Source organism: Cupressus sempervirens, chromosome 5 (assembly GCF_028749045.1).
Source record: "Cupressus sempervirens isolate cs-2001-9-10 chromosome 5, ASM2874904v1, whole genome shotgun sequence".
NCBI classification, from domain to species: Eukaryota; Viridiplantae; Streptophyta; class Pinopsida; order Cupressales; family Cupressaceae; genus Cupressus; species Cupressus sempervirens.
Window position 1 is genome coordinate 26,831,549 of NC_143122.1, and position 21,968 is coordinate 26,853,516.

The window sequence follows — 21,968 nt, forward strand, 5'->3', positions numbered from 1 at the left end:
TAATACAAGATATCGATAAAGTGAGAGGCAAAGAGGGAATTTATGGTAGCATGCCAAGGAAATACCAGAGAAAATGAGAAGATCCAACCTTTAAAAAGAGTACAACATCTACTTTTATAGTGTAAGCATAACTCAAATAGCTTCCACCCTAACATAGAATTCAACCACTACAATCAACTTTATAGAGAATTTACTAAAAAACAAGAAAATGTCTTATCATAGTACAAATCTAGATGTGAGAAGATCAATTATCCACCAAACAATCTTTGAGAGGACAAGAACAATAGCCATTAACCATCTGCCTGAGTAGATGGATCAACCAATGGTGATGGAGCGTTCTGTTGCATTTATCAAGCTTGGGGAATGATGAAAGTGGTTGCAGGAGATCCAAAAGATTGAATTTATCATCAAAGAGTTTTTTTCCCATGTTATCAACCTACCAAATTAGGTGGAAGTCAAAGTTGAACCATATTCAACTATCTCTCTATAGCTTTTCTACTACTTGATTGGTTGGGAGTTCCTCTTTGTTTGGCTTGGTGGGTAAAATTCTTTATATGTTTTGGTCAACACTAAAATCATGACCCTATGAGTGTCAGTTGTGGTTAAGACCCTCTATATCACCTTTTGTTCATAACCCTGACTTCTATGATCTTATGATTACCAATACCTCATAACATCAAGCCCATCCTTACAATCTCATGACAAAAAGGTGACCCTTAACACCCCTATAATAAGGTCATAGTACCATTATCTTTTCCTTGATATCTCATGGTATAGTCAATTTGACCTTTATGATCTTACAATTGCAGTCCATAATGATATCGATAGCTATGGCAATAACCCTTGTGATCCTATGATCATCTTTTGACTATCCTTGGCCATGAACTCAAGAAGCATCCTCAGTTATGTTTGCAACCTTATGGCTTCATAGTCATATGATCAACCTTTTTCTTCATAGTATAGAAAACCTAGGAAGTCAACTCTATGCTCATACAATCATTGACACTCATGGCATCGAAACATATCCTCACGGCACTTGCAATCTTATGGTCGCCTACTATCATAACATTGGGCAAGACCTTGTTTTTGCTTATGATCTCTCAACTATTTACAATGTTATGATAACTTGACCATGTTGGATCCTGATTTAACAGAGTTTGAATAAACAAGTATGCAAGGCAAGAATGCGTCTATGGGCAACTATCTCTAACAATGGACACAATTCACCAAGAACCTAGGCCAAATATAAGGCTACACTCCTTCTGCACTTCAGGCTTTGCAAAACCTAGGCCGGTGAACCTCTTAAGATCTAATTATGTGACTAGTACAATAAGCATAATCAGGATCTAGAATAACAGATGAAACCCCTAAATCTTCTATGCTTAACCTAGAAATCACAACAATGAAATAGCTAATAACATGACTCATGAAACTAGTAAGCTAAGTGAGGGTTAAACTTTGAATAACTTTCAACATAAAAAAGGAAAAGATGATTTAATATGTTGATATCAGCAAGACCTAGGTATGAGCAACAAAATCTATCTCTAATTAGTGCCTTATCTATTAGGCAATTACATGAATTACAACCATACATCTCCTGGAAATCTTTGACATAATTCCTACATCAAGATCCCTGATCTATCTTTCACCTTATGAATAGACATTTTCTTCAAAATGAATCTCATACTCAGACTATCCCATCATGAAATTTTCAAACCCTATGATAAACATCAAGCAATTACATGGCTCTTTGTTCCACAAGCAAGACATTTCACCCACATGCATTTCTAAACAAAATGCAACCTAATTTATGCTCTTTGCTCACAAACTAGAAAAGATTACAAACCCATAAGTAGGAGACAAGATTCAGACTAAATGTAAACCCCTTTATTGTGCTTTATTCATTTTCCTTGAAAAAAAATACATGCAAGATGTACAGAAATGACTCACAAATCACCTAACAAGTAAGAACTATCTGCATAAAACTTAAACTATTGCACAGTACAAGAGAAATTACTGAAAGAATGGTATCTCAGTAGTGAGAAGTTTTTCTCAAAAAACTAGAACTAACCCCTACAATGGATGAGAGAAAGAAAGATATAGACAAGAAGTGAATTCCTGGATCTTATCTGAAGATGACATATGTCCACTTGAAATTCCATCCCTTGTAGTGAAAAGAATCTCTCTAATCTCTCTCTCCACCTAATCTAATTTAGTTTTCATCACTTTCCTATAACTGACTTGAAAAATCTCCTATTCAATGATGAAAACAATTCTATTTGCCAAAATTCTAAAAACCTCATGAAATGTTGGTAAAAATTTTGGTTTAAACTGAATAAATGTGATCAAAGTCGACCCCAACTACATTCTTACCATGTTTTATTAAGCCTATAACTACATTTTCAATTTTCCCCCATTTCACTGAGAAGGCCCCAAGATTTACATTTCTACCTATAACATGAACCAGTGAATTCCTATGCGAAAACAAACTCGATAATCGAAAAGTTCATCTTCTCCTAGTTCTAACAATATATAATATGCCTATATTCACCTCTCAAAAATTCCCAGAATCTCAATTAAAAAAATATGCTACTCTTCTATAAAACTTTGGCTTGCAATTTGAATTTTCAAAAATTTAAAAATCACTAAAGTCTACACTTTAGAATAAATACCTCTTTTGATTTAAAAATTATGTACATGCATTTTGAGAAAATATTTTAAAATTGATATTTTAAAATCATTTTATTTTTGCCCTCATATTGCCCTTGGGTCAACCTTCCTTTGACTTTTGTGCCACATGGCAACCTTTGATTGGCCTACCTCTGTCATACTACCTCGTCACTACCACATCATCACCTACCTCATCACTACCATGTCATCAAAATCTCATCAATTCTTTATTGAACTATTTGAACTAGAACATCACAAATCTTACCAACCATTTGAATGTTTCAACCCCTTTGAATATGCTCTTCTCCTACAACAACTAATCACAATTCATGTATAGAATTGCACTAGTATAGAGATTAACTTTGATTCACCACTCATATTAAGTGAGACATGAATTGCATTAGTCTTAAAGATACCACAAACTGATTTGAAACAATAGCAGATAGAAGACATCTCTTCAAATTTATCTTGAATTTGAAGCCTCTACACAAAGCTAAAACATAAGTTTCTTGACTCTGAAATTACAACAGTAACTCACACCAAATTGAATTGATTGAATGCATGCTCATATTTATAGTATCACAGTAGTAGATGATATAGTTGATTCACTTGAAAAAGCATACATGCAAGATATAAATTTAGTTTTTCACTCTTCTACTGATGATTTGCATTATGATGAAAACATAACTGATCTTGAAGAGGAGAGGTATTATGAAGAAGCTGAAAGTGATGTGTCAAGTGATGAAGGTGAAGTTGCTGATCCGATGTATTATGAAGAAGCATCATGTGAAGACATTGATGAGAGTGGTTGCTCAAGTCAAGAAGAGGATAGTGATAGCACATATTCGTCTTCATATGAATTAGATGCAAATTGGGAAGAAGAAAGCAATGACATAAGTAAATACTCTTACGTGAGTAAAGGAATGAGTTCTATTTCAAAATCTGAAAGTGAAATTCCATTTCAAAGTTATGTGAATCAGCTTGAGGTTGAAAGTTGTGAAGAAGATTTGTCTATGCACTATGAAGATAAAGAGATTGTTTATAAGAATGAATTACATAATTGTGTAGATGAATGTCTTGAAGATGCAAGTAGTGGTAATTAGTAATATGCAAGTGATTTAGAGATTAATGCATCAACACCTATTGATAAAATGAAAGATGATTGGTTTGCAAGACATTTGAATCACCTTCATGAAGACAATGAAAGTAACTTTGATCTATTTTCTACATGCTTCATTGATGGAGTTAATGGTGTGTCTTCTTGTGATGATTCTGATTTTTCTTCTTCATATGTTGAAAGTGTCCATGACAGTGATGTTAGAAATGGTTTTAAAGTTTTTTCTAATCCTTTATATGGTGAGGAGTTTTTCATAATGTCTACAAAGGTGTTTTGCATGGAGTCATCAATCCATTGTTTGAAGAGCACATGGAAGTTTCCGATTTAGTTGAGAATGGGTTTAATGATGATACATTATCCTACTACTGTAAGAGGTTAGATTTATTTTCTTGCAAGTATGACAGTGAAAATGATAATGATGTTGCATCTCATGAGATTGAGAATAAGGTGTTTGATCAAGGTGTTATTGAAAATCAGCATGCACCTTGTAATGAATTTTATGATGAATACTTTAATGTGACAACTAATCCATTTTCTGATTGTGAAGAATCATTAAAGGACTCTAGATTAGTTTCAAATTTGGACATTGAAGATATATGTGAGTACAAATCTGATTTCTTGTTTGAGTATCATTTGGTTATACACAAGGATACACAATTTCAAGGTATGTGTGATTCTTTTCCCCAAGTTGAGTATGAAGCCTTCATATTCAAATTTGATAGCATGCATGATTCATTAAATGAAGGAGAGTTTCAGTTTGAGTCTGATATTTGTGAGCATGTTGATCAAAACTTTCATAATGAGCAAGTTGTAGAGAGTGAATCTAGTTTTTATATGCATTATGAAAGTGAATTTGTAGATTTAGTTTTACCAAGAGAGTTGATTCATGATGCTAAGTTGATTGGTGAAATTGATAGAGGAAATATTTTCAATATACCTCATGAGAGTTCAGTTGAGAATCGAATTAATGATAGAGATAAACTTCGTTGAATTTCAGTGGCCCGGGGTCATCACTTGTACATAGTAGGTGTAGTTGTTTCTTGCTTTCAATAAAGCTATTCAAGAGAAGGTTTTATTGTCAAGTGAGTGGTCTACTTCTTCTAGACATATAAATCCTTTCCATGCCCACAAGGGACATGCATCCCCAAAAAGAGCCACTATTGGGACTCAAAATTGAAATCCTGATATTGAGTACCATTGAAAAATCAAGCGCTATAAACACTTTTTGATGCATATGTTCCCAGTTGTCCATTTGAGGCCTAAGAGGTGTTTAATGTTTCTAACACCTTTCATTTAGTGTGTCTATGTGTTTCATGATGATAAATTGTCATTCTCAGCCATTTCATGAAGTCCTGTTTTGAGCAATTGTCAAATCTGCATTTTTTCCCGAGTGTCAAACAGTGACAGGAGGCTGTGTTTGTAACTGAATATCTTGCACCCAATAATGTTTCATGACATGCCACTTTGGAAGTGTTTAGTTTCCATACTAAGGAGCCTATGTTTCAAACTTTGATTTTTTATGAGTCCATTTGACTAGGTTTTGAATCCCTCAAAGTTGGTCATTATTCTTGTCATGCTAATGCAAAATTTTCAAAATTCTGGAAAGCCCTGTTTGACTTGTTATAACTTTGACCTAGCTGACCAAAATGAGAAAATTCCTATTGCATTACATTCTAGTGGTCAGAGACTTACTATGTTCCAATTTTGAGCTTATGACAAATCCATTTGGTCAGTTCTCAAGCGTGATTCCAAATGCAATTTCTAACTTTTACTGGTGTCAAGAAATGCAGATTGGTCAATACCCTTGTTCGGGATGTTATAACTTGAAATCCATGATAGGTGAGATTGAATGGATTGTACCATTTTTTTTTTCTACAAAAATACTTCAAGTGTGCCAATTTTCAAGTCTTGACGAATCCATCTACACACTTTCCCAAGTCAATTCCATTTGCAAAAAATGTTTTTTTGCCATTGTTTCTAGTCATCAAATTTTGAGTAGCCCACTTTGACCACTCACCATTCATGCCCAATTATTCTTCATGAGCCCAAATCCTAGATTTATGTTGTCCTCATGACAGTTAACCAATGCCCCAATTTTCATCTTCCCAAGTGTCAGTTTGCCTAGTTTTTGAAGCTAATTCCAAACACATTTTATTGTTTTCTAATATGTTTATGTGTAGGTGATTTTAAGTAAAAAAATTTGGAGGTCAATATCTTTTGACCCTAATTTCATCATGAGATGAGATTCAATGAAGTAAAATTATGTGGAACAAAGAATTAGTGTGCTAGTTTTCAGAGCTAGATTAGGTGTTTTGGTCAATTTTTAAGGCCAATCAATGGACCTCCTGATGCAAAATTGATAGTTTGCAAAAAGATGTAAAATGAGCTTCAAATTTGTTTTTAGTGGTTCAGTTTGTTTCAAATTAGTGCTAGAGGGTGAGTGGATCTATTTACAAGTCCAGGTGTTTGAATTTGAAAAAAAAATTAGTCGAGCCCACTCTGGGGGCCCGACTGACTCCAAATTGATAAAGTACTTTATGAGCTTGAAGGTGTCAGAATAATGTTGCAATATTTCCAATTATTTTCTCCATTGAGTACATTATTACTACAAGTTTAAAGGGTTAATGGATACAGTTGTTACTGGTACTCTAGATAGTTTATCAGACAGAAGTAAAGGCTCAAATGGCTTTAGTAGTAGATTAGCTGAATGAAAAGAGTTATGAGAAAAAGTGACAAAGTCCAAATAGAAAATCCCTTAGTGCACAACAATATTAATTTTTTTTTAGGGACATACTGAACATTCATCTAATGGTTATGAAGACAGTGACATACTTCTAGCTCCAAGGTTAATTGAATCAATTGAAGATGGAGGAATTTCCACGAGTGTTGAAGATGCTAGTAAAAGAAAATCAAAGTTATTTAATATCATTAAATAGGTAGTGATATTGGCAGATTTCCTTGACATTAAAAAGGGTACACCAGATGATGACATGTAGGATAGGCAGATGGCTCCCCATATAGAAGTTGTGGGTGCTCAGAATTGTTCCCACTTCATGGTGAGATGATTATACCAGATTCTTCACATTTTTTGGGAGCAATAAAGGAGCCAACTTTTGAGAGAATATCCAAGCCTAAGAAGATGGAGAACCCGCATGAAAGCCAAAGGAAACTTCTAGCTTGGGAAAGGCCCCATGCTTGTGCAAGATAGAAGAAGCCATTTTGGAGGAAGCTAGCACATTTTAAAGGTGATAAAAATAGCATCCAAAATAGTGAAGTAACAAGTAATATTGTTGAAAAGCTTAAGATCCCACCTGCCAATGTGGATGAAGTTATCGCAGCCTAAGATTCACACAATATATCAATTGGTAGTGCAGAAATTTCTACTGGTGGACTGAGGCAAGTTCTTATTTCTCTATCTCTATAAAGATTGGGACTAGCACATAGTCTACATAGATATAAAGGCAAAGAATGAAGGCATGGCAAAATCTGTAGCAAAAATTCACCACGGCTAAGGTGGCTATAGATGAGAGTTCATTTTTATTTGGCTGAATAAGCATGAGGTGAAGATTATAAAGAGGAAAGAAGTCACTATATTAAATTTTTTTTTCAAAAAATGGTAGAGGCCACAGCAAAATAGGAAGCATACCACGTCCAAGGAGGCAGAGAGTTTCAATATGCAAGAAAATCCCCGCTAAATTTGTAGAAATGAAGAAAGAAATCACAATGTAGTAAAGTGCCTATGTGCCACGTGGTAGTGGACCCGAGGTCCATGGTGACATGGCAACCCCTATCAGCAAGTTAACGTAGAAAAAAATTAGGCCAATAATACAGTGCCATGTGGCACATGTCAAGGCCCAGGTAGACTTGGGGACAAATCTGGAAATGATAAAAAAATTAATTTTTTATTATTTTCTCAATAAAAGGGTATGTGGGTACAAGTTTTTAAATCTAAAATGACATTTCATATAGTTGAAAACATTAGAATATTTTAAACTTTTGAAATTAAAGTTGCAGACTAGATAGTTTTAGTGGGGGGAATTTTTTCAAACTGAGTTTTAGGGGGTTTTTGAGAGGCCAATATAGCGATATTATATATCGCCAAAATTGGGAGAAGATGAACTTTTCGATTATGAGGTTAGTTTTTGCATAGGTGCTCACTGGTTCGAATTATAGGTAGAAATGTAAAATTTGGGGCTTTCTCAATGAAATGAGCTAAAATTGAAAATGCAATTATAGGATTGGTAAAACATGGTAAGAATGCAGTTGGGGTGGATTTTGATCACATTTATTTAGTTTAAACCCAAATTTTTACCAGCATTTCATGAGGTTTTCATATTTTGGGCAAACGGAATGGTTTTCATCATTGAATAGGAGGTGTTTCAAGGCAGTTGCAGAAGATTAATGAAAACCAAATCAAATCAAAGGGGAGAGAGATTAGAGAGATTCTTTTCATTGCAAAGGAGAGAATTTCAAGTGGACGCATGTCATCTTCAGATTAGATTTGGGAATTCACTTGTTGTCTATATCTTTCTTCCTCTCATCCATTGTGAGGGGTTGGAAAATATTGGAAATTTTGGAATGACAACATTTAGCACAATTGGCTCTGGAATTGATGAAGTCTGAATGGAAGGATCTGGGATGTGCTTGTTCCAGACCATGAAGCTTTGCTTTGGCTGTGACACCCCCTTCCCATCCCATCAGTTTCTCATTTCAACCATTTTCTCTCTTGTATGAAAGCATATGTTATTATATAGTCTGGTTTATTAGGTATCTTGTGAGTCAATTTTATGCATTTTCATGTATTATTTCAAGGAAATCAATACAAAGAACAAGTGTTGAGTTTCATGTTAAATCTTGTCTCCTTTCTCAATGATGTGTAATGTTTTATAATCTTTGAACAAAGAGCCTAGATCATAGTTGTAGTCCCTTAAGGTTGTATGTTGTTTCATTGTTGCTTGTAATTCAAGGAATTATGGAAATCAATAGGGTTGTACATTTATTGAGGAGGATATCAGGTAAGAGTGAGATTTAGATTGAACATTGATATCTAATTTACAAGGTAAATGGATAGATTTAGAGTCTTGGCATAGGTTATGTGTCTAGGATATCCAAAATGTATAAGAGAGATTTAAGAATTTGCCCAATGGATTAAGCACTGATCAGCTATAGGATCATTAACTTGTTCTCTATACATGGTTTTCATCCACTTTCTCCACCAACATAAAATCAAATCAAATTCAAATCATCTTTATATTTTATGTTGAAGAGCCACAATAGAATGCCCTCACTCAGCTTGTGAATTTCATAGAATTTCATTTAGCTACCACAGATATATGTTATTACATGAGTTATTAGGAGATATAAGGCCTGTTATCTACTTTGTTAGATTCATGAATATGTTTTTGCACTGGTACCATATTAATTGAATATGAGGTCCACCTACCTAGGTTTTGTAGAGCTTTAAGTAGAAGAAATGTCAAGCCTTATAGTTGGCCCAGTGTCTAAAATGATATGTTAAAGGTGGGAGTAAGCTACCCCTAGATGTACCATATTCTCATCAGGATAATTTGAAACCTGTAATGTTTCAAAAAAAACCAACAAACTATTCAACCAATAGGAGCCTCATAGCATCTTATCATTTTTTGATTTTCTTGATGATCCTCTGATACATGAGTTATTGTAAGATTGGGACCATAACCTCTTGTTGCAGCTCTAAGACTTTAAATATAGAATTGAATCTTGTGACCATTGGGCTAGTTTGAATATTTGAAATTAATCCTTAGTGGGAAGACAATTTTGGCCAACATCTCTAGCAAATTGAAGGGGATGCAAGCTTTCTTGGCATATGACCAATAGCCACCAAAAGATCCATTGGGCTATGGAGTCTTTGAAACCACAAAATTCATCAAATTTATCACTTCTATTACATTCTAAGCTATAAAACATGCCTTTCTACGTCTACAACTTCACAAAAAACTAGAACCAAAACTCTCTGTTACAAAAAACATAACATGTACCCATCCACTTCTTGGAAAAATGAGGAAAGAAAAAGAAGCAAACTACTCTAATATATACATGAATTGTTTTTTCCATTAGACATAGGGCTTGAGATAAATTTGATTGACTAGAATAGGTAAGATTTCACCATTAGGCCTACTTAACTGAAAAGCACTAGCTTTCTTGCAACTGATAATTACATAGGGACCACTCCATAAGGTATCAAATTTTGAGCATTTTTTCCTTGTCTACATCCCACTTTAGGACAAGATCACCCTCAAAATTTTTGACCTTACCCTTCTTATCAAAGCTCCTCTTCATTTGTTATTGATGTATCTTTAATGTCTATTTTGCTTGATTTATTTTCTCATCTAGCTCCATCAAATATTCCATTCTTACAAACATAGCATCATTTCCAATTAGTTCCAACTGATGAGCTAGCTCAAGAGCTAGAAACTCCAATGAGATAGGAAGTCTAGCCTCCCTACTGTATACTACTATGAAAGGAGAATTTCGAATAGTCATTTTAGGTGTTATTCTACTAGCCCAAAGGGAAATCTTCAATTTTTAGTGCCAACACATTTGATTATCTTCAATAGTCCTCTTGATGATTCTAATAGAATTATTATTGGATGACTTAGTCAAGCCATTACCTTGAGGAAGATGTGCTCAAGTAAATACCATGATCAATTGCCCATGCACAAATTTGAGCTCCTATGAATGATTTTGCATTGTTTAATATTATAGCGAAAGGAGCACCAAATCTAGTAACAATCCCATTAAGGAATTCCATAACTAAAGCCTCTATAGAATCTTTCAAGGCTACTACTTCTATCCACCTTGTAAAGTAACTTGTTGCGGCCAAAATCACATGTGACCATAACTATAAGGTGGATTAATGGGACCAATTAAATCTAATCCCCACTAAGAAAAAGGTTGATTAGCCTAGATGGGGTGAAGTAGAAGGGCCAAAAGTCTCTATTTACCTATGAAGAAAGCACACTTTTCACACTTCCTTATATGTCTGTAGCAGTCACGGAACAAGGATGGCTAGTAGTAACTAGCTCTCATGATCTTCATTATAGTGGTTCTTAATGAAAATTGGCCACCATTAGGACCATCATGAAACTCCTTAATCATTTTCTCTACTTGATATGTATCAATACATCTTAGCAAGGTTCCATTGAAGTCCCTCCTAAAAAGAACATCATCAACTATAGCATAGGGAATTGACTGCAATCTAAACTGTCTTCTTTTAGATCTATCCAACCCTTAAGGATATCCTTTCCTAGCTAAGAAGGTTTTTGTGTCATCTATCCAACTCCTTGGATTATCATTCCTTGCCTCCTGTTGTTCTACCAACACCAAGACAACTTCCTCATCAGGCTTGTGAGATGAGACCATCTATTTGCACAACCCTTTCCCTCTTACTAGTTTGATACTCTGGATGTTCACATCATACTTCATTGCCTTAGTGATCTAATTGGCTCTTTTCTCACCAATATCTTTGCTCAAAAACAAATCCTTACCACTTGCATGAGGGACTAGAAAATTGATTTTTTTATGAGACAATAGGTCTTTGAATTTCTTCAAGGCTCTTATGACCACAAGGGCCTACTTTTCCACATAGTTGTACCTATTTTCATACTCTTTCAGGCATTCACTAAAGAAATCAATAGGCTATTCTTCAATTTTTTCATTTAATTGAGTCAAAACAACAGAAATACTTGACTCACCTCCTAAGGTGTAAAGAATAAAATCCTTATCAAAAGTTGGATTGATGAGAGTAGGGGCTGAAGCTATGGCCACTTTGATTTCTTCAAAACTTGCTTTCCCTTCCTTGGTCCATTAGAATACCATATTCTATTTAAGGAATTTCCATAAGAGGTTTCACCATGGTACTAGATTAGGAATAAATCTTCTCACAAAAATTATTCTACCAAGAAAACTTTGTAGATCTTTCTTGTGACTAGGAAGAGAAAGGGAAAGTATTGCCTTTGTTCTTTTTGGATCAATGGTCAGACCATCCTTAGATACAGTATGTACTAATAATTTCCCTTGATTAGTGGTAAAGACACACTTGCTTGGATTCAAAGATACTCCATACTCTCTACATCTTATAAACACTTGTCTAAGATGACCAAAATGCTTTGCTACGGCTTTTGAATATTATGTGATATCATAAAGGTAGACCAATGCAAACCTTTCAATCATATTTTTGAAGGCCATCTCCATTTCCTTTTGAAATGTGGCATGTACATTTGTTAGTCCAAAAGGAATTTTACTATAGCATAGGTGCCCCATTTGGTAGTAAAAGTAGTTTGATATCTATCAACTTCTTTGACTAACACCTAATTATAACCCAAGAATCTATCCAAAAAAGAGAATCTCTTTGAACCACTAACTATGGACAATATATGTTCCATGGAAGGGAGAAGATGATGATCTTTAAGGGAGGCTTGGTTAAGATCCCTAGAATCTACACATAGTCTAATTTCTCCATTCTTTTTCCTAATAGGGACACGGTTTTCCACCAAAGAAGAGTGCTTAATAGGGAAAATGATATTGGCCTCAATTAATTTGCACAGTTCATTTCTCATTAGTGGCTCAATCTTGGGATTTACTGGTCTCAATTTTTGCCTAACAGGCTTGACATTATCCACTAGATCTATAGTATGTTGAAACAAACTAGGGTCAAAACCCTTTAAATCATCATATGTCCAAGAAAATATATCATTAAATTCTTAACATAGATGGAAAAAAATTTCTTGCTCGACTTTAGAACATACCTTCCCCATGTTTAATGTCCTTCCATTAGCAACTACAACTGGCATATGATCTCCTTTGTTTGTAGCAAGATTCATGCCTCTATCCCTCACTTGGTCATCAAATTGAAGACACTCTCTAAGGTAATGAGACCCTTAGGAAATTTATTGGATCTGAGGTTGATGATTTGATCACCATATTGGTCATTCCATCTTGACTAATTTCTATCCAAGAACTCTACTTTATTCTACAAGAAAACTCACAATTTGTGCATTAGATTCAAAGACCTGCCAATTGATATTATTATCAGGGATAGCAATTCTGACCACCACTTTAATCTTTTGTTTCTTCTCATCTCCGAGGCTCCTTGTGACATCATAATATGTACCCACTACCGCAAGCCTATCAATATGTCTATTTCTTCTTCTAGGGATGCTCTAAATATTAAATGCATTGAAACCTTTAAGAAAATCTCATACTCTAATTATAAGACCTGAGCAAACAATTCTTAGTAATATTTTGATTCCTCACTTGATTGACCACCAACTCACTATCTCCATATACACTTAATGCTTGAATTCCTCTTTTTTGAGCATGAGACCTTGAATAAATTCCTCATACTTAGTTGCATTATTGGTACAACTAAATTGAAGCCTAAATGAGAATTAATACCCTTCTAGTGTAGAAGAAACCAACACAACACCAACCCCTAATCCATTCTTCTTCCTTGATCCATCACAATACATGCTCCATAGGCTATTGGTATCTTCTTTGGTCTTCATAAGGTTGGGGACAAGAGGATCCTTTTTTGATATACAATAGGTGCCAAGGATTGTCTCCAAGGTTTTTGATATAGGATCAAACTAGTATGCATTAGTCCACTCATCAAAGAGGAAATTAGGTGTCTCAGCTAAAGAAATGGTAGGCTCAATTTCTATATCATTTTCATCTATTTCTAGGATGGTACAATTCATATTGATGAGATTAGGAGTATAGGGCTCAATATGATGGAAGGCTAATGGTTCTTCTTTGATTGAAGCCTTGGTTCCATATCTAGTTCTAAAAACCATATATGACTGGAATCAAAAGAGATGTAACTGCCTATTTGGGTAGTGAAATCTCTTGAAAGACAAATGGTAAAGGGCTCAATATGATGGAGGGCTAATGGTTCTACTTTAATTGAAGCCTTGGTTCCATATCTAGTTATAAAAAACATATATGACCAATCAGAAAATATGTAACTGCCTATTTGGGCAGTGAAATCTTTTGAAAGACAAATGGTAAAGTGTGGCTTAACCTCAGCAATTGATATATCTTGAACTACAGTACAACTTGGGCATGCATGTAAGGCCATTTCAACATTTCTAAGGATTACCATAGTCTTGACAATACTACCATCCAACTACAATACATCCTTAACAATGGGTTCATATTTCACTTCTAAAATAGCAGCAACACATTTGGGCATTATTGAACTACTAGCCCCTGAATCAATCATACAATTGTGGTCTAGATTATCTCCTATAATCAGAGAAACATAAAATGGAGGAGGTATAACCTTTTTACTTATAATTTCTACCTCCTTTAATGGTTGTACAAAACTCAGAGCATTCTTCATTCCAGGCGGTTGACCTCTGAATTCAATGTTTTCCAACTCCTACTATAGTAGCCTCTTTTTTGATGGTATAGGAGCAACAACATCCCACATAGAAATGTTCACATTGGTCTTCCTCATTTGATCTACCACGATAAAAGATGAATTAGATGTTCTAGTAGAAGCCCTAGAAGTAGAAGCTTGAGGTGGAATAGCCTGGGGGTTATTCACATCTCCTCTTATTTCATTTTTCCTTTGTTGTTGAGGAGTATTAGCAAGTTGACTAGCATTGTGTTGCTGGGCAACTGCTTGTACATGCGACACTGCACTTGATGTTGAAGCCTGATTAGGAGGAGGAGGAGTAACCTCTTCCATAGTTCTTCTCTTTCTCTCGGTATTGTATGCATAGGAATCCTAGTTTACATTATAATACTCTTCCACTAGATGGTACATGAAAGAACAATTGTCCTGCTAAAAAGTATCAACAAGTTGAATAACATCGTGTTGTTGGGCAACTGCTCACTCTGGTATAGTTAAAGCCAAGTAAGATTTTGCCTTCTGACACAAGCAATATCCATAGGAATAGTTACAAGAAGGGCAGACATCTTGATCTTGGGAAAGGTTGTTCTAAAAGACTAAAGCCCTATTTAGGTTGGTGTTTGAAGATTGGAGGTGGTTGATAGGTCGATTTTGATTGTGAGGGTGGTCGATAGATATATTCTAATTATAGGAGACATAACTCTTGTTTGGAAATCTATCATGAACAAGACCTTGACTCTAGAGTTTGAGAGGCCTATTATTTTGAGCTTTTTGTCTCTTCATAGTTATGAACTCATTTCCCATTTTTTGTACTACTGCACTATTGTCCTCCATCTTCTTTTCTTGATCTAGCGTCCTCCTATCTACATTTTGCATCAGTGTCTACATCATGGCCTCAATCCTATCAACTCCATTAGAGGATGTGGAGGCTATTCTGACCACAACAAGAGGCTGACTTACAGAGGAAACATGAATAAGGGCTATAGTAGGTTGATGATTGGGCATGTCAAGGAAGAAAGGTATTGGGGGCCTTGGAGTTAACTTCCCTCCCTGTATCAAAATATTTTTTGCTCTTATGGTAACCTCATAAGCATTTGGTAGAGTTTCCCCTCCCATAGATTGTAGAGTGGTAGCATTATCACTGTTGAAGGCTCTAAGATAATACAAGAATGCATTACTAGGAGAGGACTTCACTACAATAGATATTATGTCCTATGTCTTCTGAAATCTATAATTGAAATTAGTCATACATTCATGGGGGTCCCTCTTGATAGTTATCAACTATTCTAAAAGTGATAGGTGATCACTTTTATCCTCAAAATGCTTGCATAGGGATGCCCCTAACCCATCCCAATTAGTAATAGAGTTATGAGGCAAACCTCTATACCATTGTAGTGCCTTCCCTTTCAAGGATGAGGCTAGAAGCCTAACGACTACATCATCCTTAGTGATGCTATGAATATTGCAGACATTAGACACCTCCTGATTATACTCAACAAAGGAGATGGAGGTTTCACCAGTAAACTCAGGTATACTTTTAAGATCTCATATTGGTATGTCATGCCTTTGTGCTAATAGGAGGGGGATCCCACCATTAAATGTGGTGAAAGCATGAGCTCTAGCCATGAAATCAAGTGATCTATTGATATGAGTAGATGGTATTCTAGGCTAAGACCTAACAATAGGAGGAGTGGAGATGGATCTACTAGGGGTATGTGTTTCTACTACACAACTAACTAGTGATAGAGAGACCCTAGCATTTCTTCTTGGATTAGAAAAAGAAATCTCTTGGTATTGGAAATTACCTCTAGAAGATGCCATTGTGTGTGTATTGGGCATGAATCATAGAAACTTTGGTCTAGAAATCAAATTGTGCTTGAAGCTTAGAGTCTCCAAGTACTTTTGAACAAATGAGCCTCTTGAAGGCTTTATACTAAAGGAAGTACTATCTCCTTAAGATGAACATGGAATCATTCTTTTAGGCTAGTGAACTTTAAATGTTTTAATATATGGTCCCATCAGGCATACCAAAAATTGTTGTCACAAAAGCTTGCACCCTTGTCCAAAGATTTTACCTAAGGATAACCTTGTGAAACATGGAAAAAACCTCCAAGCTACGAAACTTGAACTATGAGGTTGAGTCTCTGGAGAAGGAAGGCTTCCGCTACTATTAGGATGCACTTAAACTATTCTTGAAGAGAAAAGAGAGAAGGAATACATGATTTGTAATGTCCCCTTTTTAGCATGATGTTGTTGTTAGCCCATTTCCCCGCGGTCCTGTAGGCTAACTAGGACATTAAAGGGGACTAGAGGCCATTTGGCCTAGATAGTTTCAGTTGCGGGTCTTTCTGAGAGGTTTTGAGGCAACTTTGGGCATACTTACTATTTATAGTAAGTCATCTTGGGCATGGGTGGATATCTAGTGGCAATGGTATGTTGATGCTAATTGTTTAAAATTGACAAGAAGACTTGTTTATCATTGATAAGATTTGTTATGCATTGATAAAGCTATTTTATAAAGTTAAATTTAAATATTTAACTTTATTAATGCATAGACTATAGTTTGTGGGAAATATTTAAATTAAAAGTACCCTTTATTTTATAACACATTGGAGACATAGGTTACATAAAGGGAGTTATGTTTTATCTCACATTGAGAAAACGAAGGATGAAGCTCTTGTGAGAACACTATAAAAGAAATGGAAGAACTTCTTTTAAGGATGGTTGGAAATATCAAAGAAATTGGAGAATTTTTTGGAGATTATGTCTCAATCGTTTGAAGGACGAAATCCCTTCAAGCTGGAAATCTTGACGTTGTTGAAAGATATGGTCTTGAGATTCAATATAGTAGCAATCCGAAAAAGTAGATATGAAAAAATAGTCCGAAAAAGCGAACCCAAAAAAGTAGGCTGAAAAAAGTAGTCCGAAAAGCGAAACCCATAAAGCAGGCTGAAAAAAGCAGTCCGAAAAGAAAAACCAAAAAAGCAGGCCAAAAAAGCAGAATCAGAAAAGCAGGCCGAAAAAGTAGAACCGAAAAAGCAGGCCGAAAAAGCAGTCCGAAAAAGCAAGGCCGAAAAAGTAGAATAAAAAAAGCAGGTGGAAAAAGCAGATTGGAAAAAAGCAAAGCAGAAGGGGCAACATTGAAGAAAATTATTACAGCCATCTACAACCAGGTTCCTTTGTTAGTATTGTTTTTTTAGGGTGTGATAAGTTTCAGCTGTAGGTGTGCATTATACCAGCATTATCATTTTTTTTAATCCATGTAAATGCCAAAAAAGTCTTGGCCATATTTCATGAGCATTGGAAATTTCATTGCAATTAAGGAGATAATAGTTGCTGGTGTCATTTGAGCAATTCAATATTATTATTTATCAGCTAGTTAATTTGCATACCAACTGTTTGTAAAAATGCCAGTTGGCTGTAGGTGTTCATTTTTCATGCTTAGATCATATATATGCACTGAATATTGTCAAAATTAGTAGCACACTCATGTTAGGTCATTGTGTAGTCCATTGTAGTCTTCTAGCACAAGATTCTCATTGATGCAAATTGAAGAAAAATTCATTTGAAGCTCACTAAAATACTATATCATTCATACGTCCCTTGCATGTGAATTGTTTGATAAATTTTCCTGAGCTTCATCAGCATTTTTTTTGAGGGCAGATTTGAGGAGAGTTATTATAGTGGTATCAGAGCTTGCTTGCAAAGTATTTGACAAAATGTCAAACAACTAAAGTATAAAGATTTTTGGTGTTTGAATAAGTTATAACCTATTGGGGTTTATTATAGTGGTATCATAGCGGTTTCCTGCCATCCTATGGAGGTCTTATTGGGAATTTGGATTAGCCAGATAGAGAGAAAAATGTTTGACAAAATGAATGCCGGTCCAAATCAGGGAAAGGAAAGATTCTTATAATTATTAGACACCTTAGCATAGGGACAATGATCAGCAAAGCAAAGAGCACAGGAACAGAGTCAAAGATTTGAGCTTATGATGCAAATGATAGCTCGTCAAATGGGGTTGAATGCTAATGTGGTTGGAGAAAATAATCAAAATGGTAATAATCAGAATGGTAATAATCAGGATGGGGCACATAATGGAGGTGAACAAGTTGAGAACAATTTTGATCATGCACCCCAGCAAACTAGGACAGTGAGTTCAAGGCCCATGGTTCCAACATTTCCTCCTAGAGCTCCAAAGCAGCCCGTACCAGAGCCCCAGATCACAGATATACAGGACCAGTTGAGGAGAGATTGGTAAGTCGAAGGTCCAAATTTTATAGCTGCAATTACCTTTAGGGAGTATATAGATGTGCAAATGAAGCATATGCCATGTGGACATGACAAGAACTAGAGCTATGAGCTACCAAAGAGAGTAGGGAAACTTCAGTTACCATATTATGATGGCTCGGAGAAGTCTATAGCAAGAACTTGGGTTCAAAAGCTTGACACATATTTTAAAATGAACCCTATGCCTGAGGAAGAAGCTATTAAGTATGCAGATATTCACCTAGATGGGTTAGCACACAAGTGGTGGCATCATGGTATGGTCACTATGGGTCATGCACACATTACCTCCTATGTGGAGTCTAAGGAGAGACTGATTGAACGTTTTGATAGGCCTAAGGATTGTACCTTCCTTATGACAAGCAAAAACGTGTATGAGGAGTTTAACAGACATGTTGATTCAGTACAGGGAGTCATTAGCACATCTTCAGGTAATGGTTTATCTGCATCATCTTCACAAGCAGAAGGGGTTTCAGATGTTGTGCAGGTTGAGCCAGTTGCATCAGAAGGTGATATCATAGGCACACCAGATTGCATGATTGACACAAATAGTGATTCCAGTATAGTTGGGCTGGATGAAGTTACAACAGTTGAGGATACTATCATGTTTGAGGATAGCACAGTTGATTAGAAAGTGAGCATTTAGGACTTTGCAAAAAATGAGTATCAAGAACAGTTGGATGCTTCTTCACATGAGATAGAGGCTAGTAGCTCTTCACTTGGTTTGGCAAGCCAACAGAAGACAAGGGACAAGGATATTGTCACAACTTTATCTCATCATGACAGGATACATGGATTGATTGAGAATCACATTTGGATGCTTCAACTGCAGGAGAGATAGAAAGGAGTCACAATAGGGTCTTCTTGTGAAGATTTACAACAGATCAAGGAAGATGCAGTGAAGAAGGAGGAGAAGGAGGTTAACTAGATTTTTCATGAGCTGGAGGATACTCGAAATTCCTTTGTGTGTACTTGGTTGGCTCTCTAGGATTATGAGAAACATGTAGACGAGCTTTGTCTTGAGGTGAGTTCAGTTTGAAAGTTAGCATGTATAGTAGGGACTTAGTTTTCTTTTATAGTTGGGTCACATGATGATGATATGAGTATGTCTAGCATTCACACTCTGAATTCAAAGATTGTAGACAGGTCCATGAAGTCAGTTGGTATTGTTCACATTACTCAGGTGAGAAGTTTACTTGAATTGCCAGCTGGTTTCCGTTCATGGATTAGATGAACTGGGATCCTTATCTTAGTACTTGGGATCGTTTTGACCAGAGATATCTATCATTCCTTGGTAGTAGTATCTATTGCACCATCATGGACTTGATTAGTAGTTTTCCAGGTGTAGTTCTCATCCATGCCAGCAACTTGTTTGATGCTGGAATTAGTTTTTACACACCTGTGTTGGGCATTGTTCATATATCTAGTCAACCATTCTTGTTGGAATGGGTCGATGATCTCTTAGATATGATAGAGTTTACAAAAGAGTTCCAGGATCTAAGTATTACAGATGATAGCTATTTCGAGGTTACTCCTTTGGACAGTGTACTAGGGATAGAGTATAGGAGTTTGACTAGTCGGCACAATCATGTGTCTAGTCAGCTGAGAGTTGGTGAGCGAGACATTTCTATCACTTGCGAGCATTTCGATGCTGCTCGTTAGTTGTTAGCAGTTTATGGATGGGGTTCTCTTGCTAGTGATGAGTAGGGAGGTAGTTATCTTTCCTTGATAGAGATCCACTCTTTATGGGAGGCTATCCAAATTTTGAGACAGAATTATATGCAGTTGGTAGCCAATAGAGATTATCTTATGGAGTGGGGCAGTACAGCATATGACGCATTATTAGTCAAGGAAGATGAGGTGAGTAAGCTTACTCAGCAGCTTGAGGTGACTTCTAAGTTTCTTGAGAGTACACAGTTGGCTTTTGAGGAGTCAAAGTTTCATTTAGCTGAGGTGACCGTGGAGTTGGAATGACTTCAATCTTTACTCGATTCTGGACAGTCACTGACCGTGGTGTCTAGTGATCTGAGGATGTCCATGGTTGAGGTTGATAGAGGCAATGGAGATGAGGATATATTTGTGCACGACACTAGTATTGATATATTTGGTCTATTTCCATTGGAGGTAGGTTCAGCTTGGTTAGGCACTGTAGTGGAGCATTGTGGTATGTTTGACTTGAAGGGCATAGAGACTAGTGATTTTGTTGATTCTACACCCTTGGCTATATCATCATCTGACTTAGCTAATGATCAGTCATAGTGGGTCATATCACATCTACAGGATGAGTCTTTGACTAAGATTGGTTCTTTTTAAAGGCATTATACTAAAGGATATGTTCATCGGTTTGCTTTTGATCCATGTGTTGAGGAGTTGATGGCAGACAGGTTTGGATTGAGCTCTCATTTTTACTATCTACCGTGTAATGACTATTCACCATCAACAGTGCATGGGTGTTATGGTTATGAGACAGTGGCTAGTAATTTGTAGAGTTGTGTTAACTGTAGTAGATGTACAGTGTATGGATTCTCTGTATTTGGTGCAGTTTCATGTGGGAGTGGTCACTATTGTAGCAGAGTTGGAGTGTGCATTCCACATAACACGATGGGTTGTGTGGATGGTGTTTATTATGTTGACAGTTTGGGTGATCTACTCTACCTGGGGTCTAATATTTTGAGAGTTTGTGCCTCGTGGGTTCCTGACTGTGGCAGTAGTGGATTTGGAGTTCAGTTGCACCGTGATTCACGATTCATTTATGGATTCCTCTTGGCTAATTTTCACAAGTTGTTGCAGGAGCCTATGTTGACTGACAGCAATATAGTTCATGACTACATTTGGGATCCAGGTGGATTGACTGGGTTGTTGTTCGGCCATTTCTTGGGGACAAGCAATTTTGGGAAGGGCGGACTGTAATGTCCCCTTTTTAGCATTCATAGCATGATGTTGTCATTAGCCTATTTTCCCACGGTCTTGTAGGTTAACCAAGACGTTAAAGGGGCTTAGAGGCCATTTGGCCTAGATAGTTTCAGTTGCAGGTCTTTCTGAGGGGTTTTGAGGCAACTTTGGGCATAATTATGTAATGGGCACCCTTGGATGTCCCAAAAAAACTAAACCAAATTGCTGAAAGGAATTATGTCAAATAGTTTGCATTCAACTTCTTAAAACCCCTTATAACTCCAGAAATCAAACGTTTATTTGTTTGTTGTGTTTCGTGCATGGAATTGGTATCATGCAACATAAACAAGAAAGAAACTACAATAATATGCAAAGTGGAAATGAACGGCTGCTAATAAAATGTTATTTTCAGAATTCATAAAACCAAATACATGGCAGATTTATCAACTCACTAATTACTTCAGTATTATTGACATAATACTCCAGCCCATGCTTCCAAACTTGCTGCTACAATACTTTGTCCTTCAATCAATCCACTACCTTCATAATACCATTCCCTCAAAGTGGCATAAGCGTCAGACAAGTAGGGAAGAAGATATGAGCAAA

At 36.1% G+C, this 21,968-nt stretch overlaps 1 pseudogene; it reads left to right on the forward strand.

Moving 5' to 3' along the window:
• The first annotated feature begins 3,293 nt into the window (after positions 1-3,293).
• Positions 3,294-21,968, forward strand: part of LOC149554414 (uncharacterized) — a 42,222-nt pseudogene continuing 23,547 nt past the window's right edge.